Source organism: Apodemus sylvaticus, chromosome 21 (genome assembly GCF_947179515.1).
Source record: "Apodemus sylvaticus chromosome 21, mApoSyl1.1, whole genome shotgun sequence".
Taxonomy (NCBI): domain Eukaryota; kingdom Metazoa; phylum Chordata; class Mammalia; order Rodentia; family Muridae; genus Apodemus; species Apodemus sylvaticus.
In genome coordinates this window covers 11,344,187-11,356,025 of record NC_067492.1, presented here as the reverse complement: position 1 = coordinate 11,356,025, position 11,839 = coordinate 11,344,187, and positions in this window count along the sequence as shown.

The window sequence follows — 11,839 nt, the reverse complement described above, 5'->3', positions numbered from 1 at the left end:
TACTGTAGTTTTAGATCTCCCTCTTTTCTCCCTTGACTTGGTTAACCTTTCTAACATCCTTGCGTATTTCTGCAATATTATTTCTAAGATTTTTTTTAAAACAGCTTATGGTTACCTCAAAATGTCCATATTCATAGGCACACCATGTTAAAGTCTCTCTCTCTCTCTCTCTCTCTCTCTCTCTCTCTGTGTGTGTGTGTGTGTGTGTGTGAGTGAGAGAGAGAGAGAGAGAGAGAGAGAGAGAGAAAGCGCACTCTCAGGCATGACAAAACACAGGAGTGTCCTATAAAGATTCGTTCTGCAAAGGTTTATTGGGCACCTCTCCAAGATTCATTTATACAGAGACTAAATCAGCTAAGCCATCACTTCCTGGTACTCCTCCTCACTCTGTACAATGTTTCCCAGGGAACTATGCCACATATGACTCTTATTTTAACATCTACCCCGACAATAGCCTTGCAGAACACATATCATTCTAGAACGAACCACATGTGTTATCTTTTACCTGTTTATAATCTACATTATGATAGTGTTTACTTATCTCCAGCAATCACTGTAGAACGTCCTTCTCTGGGAGTGCTGGGAGGGGGGGGACTATCCTTAGCTACTTGTGGGACCTCAGAGCTATTCCTGATACCTGTGTGATATGTCCTGATGGCTCTGTGGGGCAAGAACACCATGCGTGAGCAGTACGGTGGGTGTTTTGGAGTCCTGGCCAAATGCTGTTCTTGGTGAGACATTCACAAGGGCTAAGCTGAGTACCGTGGTCAAGCCTGGTCTCCTCTCCAGCTACACTGAAGAGGAGAGCGTGTGTGTTTTCTTATGAGCATTCTGCTAAGCCAAACTTTGCAGTTACCCCCGTGGCGTTAGTAGGCTTTCCTTTGGAGCCATAGGGCTTTTGAAGAGAGCATCCTTTCATCTCTCAAAAAATATGCTCTTGCCAGTGGCAGCGTCAGAGGCCTGCTACATGGGGTTAGCATCAGGACCTCCTGTAGCCTGGTCTTTAGTTGGTTAATGACCTTCACGGGGGCAGCAGAATCACCCAGAGGTCACTGGGGAACGTAGGCTGCTTGGGAAACATGGGCCCCATTCAGTGGGGCTGGGCAGGGCCTAGGATTCTCTTGCTGATAGATTTGCACGTGTTTAGATGTCACCAGAAGTAAGCTGATAGCCTGTCTACTTGACTGCCCTGTCAGGCAGCTCCTGAAGTTGTTCATGGGTAAATTCCCCCATGAGCCAATGGCTTGCCCCTAATGACATGCTTTTGGTGGGGGAAAGTGCTTCCTAAAAACTTTAACTTCAATCATATGAAAACCATAATGAATACTCTGCACCAGCATTTAATAAATGTCAGCTGTCTGTTGTATGTCTGTGGCGTACAATGATTCCACTTCCACGATTTACCTGATGGACGATTGATGTGGGATAGTATGTTTATTTTTTTTATCACTGTATGGAAGAGAGTTTTTTTTTTAATTTCCCCTTCTCTCTCTCTCCCTCCCTCCTCCCCCTGTGTGTGTGTGTGTAGGGATATATGTGCATCTATGTACATATGTGGGAGCTCAGAGGTTGATATTATTTCTATACTCTTTCCATTATGTTTTTAGAGATCCAGTTTCTTTCCCACTCTGTTTTGAGATAGAGTCTTACTGAGCCTGACGAGTGCCTACGTAGCTCTTTTAGCGGCCAGTGTGTCCCCGGGACGCTCCTGTCTGTGCCTCCCCAGCACTGAAATTACAGGCATGTGCCAGGATGCCCTGCTTCTTAAGCAGGTTCTGGGTGGTTGGACACAGGTTTTCAGGTTTTCAAGGTAAGCGCTTTACCAGCTGAGTCATCTCCCAGCCCTTCCTTATCCTCTACCATTTCACCAAAGAAAAGATTAGAACTAAGAAATGATCGAGGTCACTGGTTCTAAGCCCTGCAGTGCGCATGCGGGAGCATAGCTTTGAGCCCAGGGATACTGCCCTCGGGGAATTCATATGCTCCACCACCTCAGTTTGGCCTCCAGCATTCTTAGATATTTTCTTTAAAATATCTAAGATATTTCCCATTGCTTCACTGTTTTGCTCTACCCTGTCCCTGGTCTGTTTCTGGTTCCATCTCTCCTGGAGCGACACAGTTTTAGGGATCTTGCTTGGCCATGTTTCCGTATGGAGCTGTTCTCTGTGAGTTTGGCCTGGGGGCTCTGGAGGATGATGAACTGGTGGGAATGTTTGAAACTAGAACCCCTTTCTCGCCCACAGTGACAATGAATGATGTCAGGGATCCTACAGCATAGTGTGGTCCTTGTCCCAAGATCATGTTCTATCACTTCAGACAGTCTCTGTGAGCTCCTACCACCGACCAGGTCTCATTCTTCCTCAATGGTTAGCTCCATTGAAAAGGCCCAAGCTGCTAACCCTTTGCTGAGTCCCTAGCTCTGGGCCCCATTGTTCTTCATTGGATGCTCTCTCATTCATTCGTCTGTCATTCATTAGCAAGCACTTAGTAAGCACCTATTGTGTGCCAGATGCTCCAGGGGGCCTTGCAGAGGTGGCATGGAATGAGTTAGTCAGACAGCACTGCCCACTCTGAGTGCTAACTCCCTAACAAACGCCTCTCTACCACAGGCATAACAGTAGGTGTCCACAGCAGGCAGTACAGTAGATGTCTACAGCAGGCAGTATAGTAGGTATCTACAGCAGGCAGTATAGTAGGTGTCTATAGCAGGCAGTATAGTAGATGTCTACAGCAGGCAGTACAGTAGGTGTCTATAGCAGGCAGTATAGTAGATGTCTACAGCAGGCAGTACAGTAGGTGTCTACAGCAGGCAGTACAGTAGATGTCTACAGCAGGCAGTGCAGTAGGTGTCTATAGCAGGCAGTATAGTAGATGTCTACAGCAGGCAGTATAGTTGATGTCTAAAGCAGGCAGTACAGTAGGTATCTACAGCAGGCAGTATAGTAGATGTCTACAGCAGGCAGTATAGTAGATGTCTACAGCAGGCAGTATAGTTGATGTCTACAGCAGGCAGTACAGTAGGTATCTACAGCAGGCAGTATAGTAGATGTCTACAGCAGGCAGTATAGTAGATGTCTACAGCAGGCAGTATAGTTGATGTCTACAGCAGGCAGTACAGTAGGTATCTACAGCAGGCAGTATAGTAGGTGTCTACAGCAGGCAGTATAGTAGGTGTCTACAGCAGGCAGTATAGTAGGTGTCTACAGCAGGCAGTACAGTAGGCATCCACAGCAGGCAGTATAGTAGGTGTCTACAGCAGGCAGTATAGGTGATGTCTACAGCAGGCAGTATAGTAGATGTCTACAGCAGGCAGTATAGTAGATGTCTACAGCAGGCAATACAGTAGGCATCCACAGCAGGCAGTATAGTAGGTGTCTACAGCAGGCTTTACAGTAGGTGTCCGTTTAGTAGGAGATCCCTGCTTTAGGCAGACTTGTGGTGAGAGTCATCTGTAAAGACATAAAAGAATGGCTCAGGTCGAGTGAGACCAAGGGCTGGGACTTCTGCCACCCTCCCATCCTGCTGTGGAAGCCTAATGCTCCTGCAGCCTCCTGGGGATGCTTCGGAACAATTTAACAGCCACTACAGTGCAAGGCGCATGCTTAGACAGACCTTTGCAAGCAGACTATGCCTATACCTGAGTGCCAAGGGAGGGAGGGGGAGAAACAGTTGGCCAGAGCCCCCCCTCATCTACCAGGGCCATCATGTCACACAGCCACCATCTCCTAGTATCATGGCTGGTTTAGTGACTTGCTTCTCCTCCTCTAGCCTGATTTCCCCAGCCACTCATTTTGTCCTTGTGGTCTTTTGTGCTTGTCGTCGTAGTTGTGCTTGTCGGGTCTTATTTTCTTTGAAGGGGGGATGGGCTTCAGCCCCGCATATTATAAGAAATTGGCTCTGGCATGTGTTGCTGTTTCCTTTCCAAAGAACTTCCCATATACATTCTCTCAACGTGTCATTCAGCTCTAATCGGCAACCCCCATCGCCTCCTTCCAGGCCCCAGCTCGACTTAACCAGGCATTTTCTGAAAACAAGGTGACTCTTACTTAAGGATTCTAAATGGATTCCAGTTCTTGGCAGTCTTAAGCACACAGCTGAATGCCTGTTAAGTCTAGCATGGATAATTACACCAGCTGTGACCTTTCAGAAACACCGTATTTGGACTAAAGCGATGTTTAGTCACTGTTGATTGACTTAAGGTTTTACTTGGTTTCTGTTTGGCGAACTTCAAATGTTTGCTTCCTTATAAGCTAGTTCAATTCCTGACGGCAGTGCCACATGCGGTGTGCCGGTGGGGAGGTGCCCCTGTGATGTCTGTGACACAGTGGTCTGTGGGTGCTGGAGCTGGGGAGCACACGTGTACACACGGGGATTTGAGATACGCCAAATCGGCTGATGACATTTGGAAGTAATGCGGCGTGACATGGCGATGCACGGGGTGTGAAGTCCGAAAGGGCACTGGCTGTCAGGAGAGAATACTGACTGCCCCTGATCTGAGGTAGCATTGGGAACTGCAGAAGGAGCAGAACAGAGTGTTGGAGCAAGCAGCCCTTCCGTTTGTACTCAGTAGTCTAAGGTGACCTTCAGCAATCCTAAATTCTCCAGCAGTGAGCGTGTGGGGATGCTCTGTCCTTGAGGGCTCCAACTTTATACAAGGGTAAAGTATCCTGTCACTCAGATGTGGTGTGACCACAGAGGGGACAAATAGCAGTCCTGCTCCTTCTTCCTCCCGCTTTCCTACCCCACTGCCCGCACCTCCTCCTTCCTTCTTTTCATTCTCCTCCTCTTCTTCTTCCTCTCTTCCCTTCTCCTCTTTACCATCTCCCTGCTTTTCTCTGACCCTTCCTCACTGCTCTCATTTGTGGTCCTAAAGCATTACTTTCACAGCAGTCAGAGAAGCGTCTGCTAGAAAGTCTTTCTAAGTTATCAAAGCAATGCCACCCCCTGCCTCTTTCCTCATGGTTGCCACAGCCCGAGCTCCTGCTTAAGTGGCGGCCTGTGAGGCTCCTTGCAGAGGAGACAGAGGACAGCCACGCAAGAACGCGCATCTGGGAAGCTCCAGCTGGAGCCGTTTCTCACCCATCCAGGGCTGATTTGCTGCAAATATGGAACCAACAGAATCCTGGGGTCCCAGAGGAGATCTCACAGCTGGCTGGGGTCTCTGAGCCACTGACTTCAGTTTTTCAAATGCCTTAAAATCGGGGGTGGGGGGGCGGGAATCAGGTCTCCCACAGGGGCATAGCAATCAGTTTTGATGAGAATCTTTGGCTCATTGACGCCTGGTTGCAAGAACCAGTCAAGCCAAAGCTGCCTGGCAGCGGGCACCAGCTCACCCCTGCATCCCTGCCTCTGGCTTTGAGCTTCTCTGTGGAGGTATCTGTTGCTTTGTCTCGGACGTCTCCTACCTCTGGTAACTGCTTTATTGAAGTCTAACACACACACTGTACAGTGTGAGCATTTAAAAATAATAGTTGAGTAGGATTCTTTTAAATGTAGAATTGAATAACCAGTCCTACAATTGCTTTTAGAACAATTTCATCATGCACAAAGAAGCCCGTTCATTATCACCCATCATCCCTGTCCTCAGCCTCCAGAAGGCAGCTTGCTTGCTCTCTCTACGGCTTAGCCTGTATGGAAATTTCATATAAATAGAACAACATACAGCCTTTTTGTTATTGTCTTTTTACACTTTTTGTAGATGGTTTCAGGGTTCTTCATGTTGTGTCTTCTACCACCGTGGCTGGCTAATACTGCATTTTGTAGATCTGCCCAAGGCATTCATTCACCAGCAGATAGACTTTTGAGTTCTCCCTACAGCTTGGCTATTGTAAATAATCCCTGTGAATATTTGTGCATACATCGTTTTCGTGCAGATGTGTTTTCAGTTCACTTGAGTATATTCCTAATAGAAATTTGGGGTCCTGTGGCAACTCATATGTTTATCTTCGTGATACCCTTCTAGGCTTTTTCTAGCATGGCTGTATTATTTTGCAACATCATCAGCAGTGTGCAGGGGTTCTAATGCTTCTATATTTTGCCAGAATTTGTTGCTGCCTGTCTGTTTAAATTACAGGCATCCTAGTGGAAGCCCAGTGTTGGCTTACTGTGGTCATCTTGAATTTCCACTCAGCACTTTGCATTCAAACTTCTGTGTTTCCCCCAGTGCTCAGCTGGTCTGTGCTGAAGAGCCCTGGGGGTGGGAGGGTTGGTGAAGCAAACAGTTTTCCATGCACACCTCTCCAGAGACTATCCCATCTCTGCCCTTGTCTTACAACAGAAATTTTATTTTTTTCTCCATTATATATCCATTTTAGAACCTATTTCAATCTCTGCTTTACCATTCTGGCATTCCTTCAAGGAAGTCCCCATGAGCCCTGCTGTTTCAGAGATAATCTTTCAATCATCCCCAATTCTCCTCAGGGAACCCAAGGGATGTCTTGTGTTTTGTCTCCCAGCCTAACGCCCCGCCCACAGGTGTTACCAAAAAATGTTGCCTCCCTCCTTTCCCTTGGCATCTGTATGGCTCCCAAAGGTCACAGTAGTGCAACATACATATCACTTTATAGTTGTGTGCAGCAGGGATCAAATGGTAGCCTTACTGGGTTAAGGTCAAGGTGTGTAAGCCTATTTCCATTGGGAAGATGAAGGGAAAACTCTGTCTCTGCCTTCCAAAAGCCATTTACATTCCTCAACTTGCAGAGTCTTCTAAGGATGTGTGAGGCACCACAGAGGAACAGACTCATTCTGGACTGCTAACCCGTTACCATTAAACACTCAATCTCCACTGCTTTGATGTAAAGTACAGGATATGGCTGCAAGGCCAGAATGCTTACAAACTAGAAACCTTTGAGACTGGACCAAGGTCAAAGTATCGGTATTCTAGAAGTCACACAAATGACAAAGACAGGGGGGAGTTATTGTCCTATAAAATGCCCTTGGTATGGCCCTAGATGTGACAGGCATCCAAAGTGAGATCCCAGACTTCCTCTCAGTGGATTTAGGTCAGTTTTTTTTTTTTTTGAGGTCACAGAGCTGAGCATTACTGTGCTAGCTTCTTGCTATGTTGCTATGACACCTGTGATGGTGGTGGTGGTGGCGGTGGCGGTGGTGGCGGTGGTGGCGGTGGTGGGGTGTGTGTGGGCAGCTATGATGGAAAGAGTTATCTAGATTATTTTGCCCAAACTTTCAAGTTCTTTTGGAATCCAATAGGTCCTATTACTGAAAACATAGACCCTTCACTGCAGCCAACACATATCAGGATGGTTCCAATGAGACTTAGGGCCAGGACTTTCTATCTGTCTTCATATTGGCTCTGTTCTCTTTACTGCCTTGATGCTTACATCGGGTTCCACTCATCCCTGTGTATTTGTCCCTTATTTCATAACAATATCACACTGGACTCTGATATTGGGTAAACATGATCCTTTGCCCTTGAGTCTTGTCTCCTGATCCTGTTTTCTTGGCAACTCAAGCTCTGAGAGCCCTTCAGCCCCATGAAGGGGCTTGCCACAGTGCCAAGCCCAGACGAAGCTAGCTGTACAATTCCTAACTTTAGCTTGCCGTCAAAAGTCAATGAAAGCCTCTGTTCCCTTTGCTAAAAAGGGAGCCCTGTCTCTCTTGTTCAGTGCTGGCTTCCTTAGGTCCTGGATTCCTAGCCTGAGTTGAAATCTAATATAGGAGCTTTGTCTGTCTTGTTCATAGTATGTGTCTAGATCTCAGTTCTACTGTTTCCATGCCACAGACTCCACATTTCTGTGTCACCTTCCTCCAACCCCAAAGCTGGCCTTCTGCAGCTTGTAGATGATCCTCACAATCATACCTCCATCTGAGGGTGTCCTGCTGGCTCCCTTTCCCACTTTCAAGGATGCCTGTGAATTTTTTTTTTTTTTTTTTTTTTTTTTTTTTTTTTTTTTTTTTTGCTTACCTGGACCATCCAAGACAGTCTCTAGAGTTGAAGGGCAGCTGCTTAGCAACACTTTAATTCTGCCCAGCTGTGGGGCACAGAATAGTCATGGCCCTGAGGACTGGGCATTCCCATCTTGAGAAGCCAGTATCCTGTATACAGCTCTTGGTTTTCCTTTGGTTTTTCTCTTTCCTCCTCTGGTTCCCTTCTGCTCACTCCGACCATATTTTAATAAAGAGGAAAATGGAATGGGCTGTGGCTTTACTGAGCACACTGGTGGGTCAGTGGCAGACCTGGGGTCATTACTGAAATGCCAAAGGCAATGGAAGCTGTCTATCAAAACCAGCCTTGTAACTTGGAGGTCTTTCAGGTTATAGTCTTAATGGAGCCCTAACTACGTGAAGTTCATTTCTTCAAGACTATCACGAAGTTGCAGATTGTAGCATGCAATTCCTTCATTCTTTAGTCAGAAGCATTCAAAAGGCAACTTATTCAGACATCACATCCGAAGAAAACAGTGGTAGAGATATACCCAGGAGAGAGGAAGGTACTATAGGAAGGGTCCTTCTGTTGGTGACCTTTACCCCAGCTTGGAGCAAAGGCTGATGGGATAAAGCTCTGCTGATAGGATAACTGGCTCGAAGCCTGAGGAAAAAAATACTCAGGGGTGGGGTGCCAAATGGGGGAAGGAGAAAAGAAGACAACAGATTCACAGAGCAATCTAAACTTTCTCTCTCTCTTTTTTTTTTTTAAAAAAAAAAACTTCCATGAGCACATTTTGGAAGATGAATAGATGAGAGTAATTTTGTTCATTTAAGGACTCATGGCTTGGGATGTTCCATTTGCAAAGGGAAATATAAAGCAATGTGTATGGGGCAAGAAGATTGCAAGAAAAAGGGTCCACAGGACATTGTTGCCTCTAATAAGCTGATATTGACAGTCACAGCCCCATAAGTCATGGAGTTGGGGAAGGGCTGCTGATACAGTCAGTGGGTGACTGTGCTGGATGTATTTCTAGCACTCAGATAATTTCCCCTAGTCTGTATGACTGTGGAAGTGGTGCTCTGCCTTTATATGTACATTGATAGGTAGAAGCAAAATGGGGACTGAGCAAAAACACTGTCTTGTGCTAAAAGAGCCAGTAGCCCTAAGGTTTTGACATAATGTGGAGGAAACATGAGAGTTGACACTCAGATGTCCTCAGGACAAGGCCTGGGTCTAATAGCCATGATACCTTATTGACTGTGGGCTCTCTAGATGCCAAGCCTCTTCCTAAGTGTTGTTCCTAGTCCTCATATTAAGTCACCACCACCAGATGGGCCAGGAAATTTTGTGATGGGACCATGGATGCCGTGTGTGTGTGTGTGTGTGTGTGTGTGTGTGTGTGTCTGTGTACGTGTGTGTGTGTGTGTGTGTGCACATGTGCGTGCGCACGTGCGCGCACGCGCTCATGTGTCTGTCTGTCCATCTGTCTGTCTAGGACACATGGATGAGAAGGTCAGCTGGAATCCAAATCCCAAGAACTCTGCACAATTCTGGACATGCAGAGGAACTATCTTCCAGATCAAGACTCTGAAGTTGTCTCTTTGGGTTAGATGACTTTGGAGCTTTGGGACCAAGCTGAAGGAAGCATGGTGGAGTTGGGGGAAGGGTGAGGGGAACTGGAGGGAGCATGGCAAGCTAGAGGAAGGATGGAGGAGCTGGAGGGAGCATGGAGAAGCTAGAGGAAGATGGAGGAGCTGGAGGGAGCATGGAGAAGCTAGAGGAAGATGGAGGAGCTGGAGGGAGCATGGAGAAGCTAGAGGAAGATGGAGGAGCTGGAGGGAGCATGGAGAAGCTAGAGGAAGATGGAGGAGCTGGAGGGAGCATGGAGAAGCTAGAGGAAGATGGAGGAGCTGGAGGGAGCATGACAAGCTAGAGGAAGGATGGAGGAGCTGGAGGGAGCATGGAGAAGCTAGAGGAAGATGGAGAAGCTGGAGGGAGCATGGAGAAGCTAGAGGAAGATGGAGTTGCTGGAGGGAGCATGGAGAAGCTAGAGGAAGATGGAGGAGCTGGAGGGAGCATGGAGAAGCTAGAGGAAGATGGAGGAGCTGGAGGGAGCATGGAGAAGCTAGAGGAAGATGGAGGAGCTGGAGGGAGCATGGAGAAGCTAGAGGAAGATGGAGGAGCTGGAGGGAGCATGGAGAAGCTAGAGGAAGATGGAGGAGCTGGAGGGAGCATGGAGAAGCTAGAGGAAGATGGAGGAGCTGGAGGGAGCATGGAGAAGCTAGAGGAAGATGGAGGAGCTGGAGGGAGCATGGAGAAGCTAGAGGAAGATGGAGGAGCTGGAGTGGGGTAGATAGGAAAGCTTCCCAGGGAGGGCTCTTTACAAGAATGCCAATACAGTAGAGAATCCAGAGAAAACAGTGGGCAGTGGCCATGGAGCCCAGAAGGAAAGGAGGGCTAGGACTAGAGCCCAGGGCAGAGCATCAACATCTCTGTGCTAGACAAAGGCCCCTAAGAGTCAAATTTAATGACCCCCTAACCCTACATATATGCCTTTTGGATTTTCTTATGCCTGCATGTGCTGGGTCATTTTAGGTCAACTTGACATAAGCTAGACTGATAAGGGGGGCTGGGCTCATTTGAGAAAATGCCTCAATATGATAGGGCTGCAGGCAAGTCCATCAGAGCATTTTCTTAAGTAGTGATTGATAGGTGAGGGCCCAGCCCATTGTTGGTGGGGTCATCCCCAGGCAGATGATCCTGGTTTCAATGGGAAGCAAACTAGTAAGCAGCACCCCTCCATGGCCTCTGCATCAGTTCCTGCCTTGGGGTTCCTGCAGTGCTTGAGTTCCTGTCCTGACTTTGTTTGATGATGAACAGTGATATGGAAGTGTTAGCTGAATAAACCCTTTCTTTTTCAAATTTCCTTGGTCATGGTGCTTAATCACAGCAATAGAAACCCTAACCAAGACACTGGGGTTTCTTTGATTTCTTTCCTTATGGTCTTTCCTCCTACTTTTCTAGCTCTCTAGACAGGAGCTGTGAGCATGTCACGGTCCTTTTTAAAACAATCATGTATTCTAGGACTGCTTTGTACTAGCTGGGTGGCTGCAAGGAAAACAGTAGGTGACCATCACCCCCATGGCTATGGGGACCTTGGTCACAGTGGGTCACTGTAGAATCCTGCTGGCTCCTGTGCTCAGCTGCCTGAGCCAAGTTTTGCATCAGAATCCCAGCTGGTGGCCTGTGAGAGAGTAAGGACAGCCTGGGGAAGACCTGGGCTGACTTCTGTCTTAAGGGTCCTTTAGCCCATTATTCATGGATGCTGTGGATGGCTGGGAGCCCTTGACAGGTTTCCAATTCCTTCAGCCACCTGATATTGACATCAGAAAATTATCGTCTTTCTCACTTGCAGAAAGTACCCAACCATGTCGGTCTCTCAGGGGAATGTGTCTGCTGGGTGTCCTGAGCATTTCAGAGAGGGCTGAAGTCTGTCTCCAGGTTCCCAGGAAGTCACCTTCACTCGCTACACTAGAGGTCGAGCAACTATCGCTAGCACGAGTCTCTGGAGGGACCCTCATCTCCCCTAGTCCCTCAACAGCTAGGTTGTTTCTAAGGCAAGGATGAAAACATCAAGCCATCAGATTCAGGCTTCTGCTCTGGGAAAGGCTAAACCAATTGGGGCTCAAAGGATGCAATCGTACACATCACCTGCAAAGAACGGGAGCCATGCTTTCTTCCCTAGCTGGCTCTGTTCTTACTACACTCTGTCTTCGGGCCATGTCTCCTCCTCCTCCCCTGCAATCAGGACTCTTGGTCTCTAACCCTCTGGCAAGCTATTACCCTAATTATCCCAGGTTGGATTTTTTCTCCCCCAGGTGGCATTTTTGTCTGAAATTCGTGTCTCTGTCTATGAGGCAGGCAAGTTTCTTGCAGTATTTATTCTTCCTT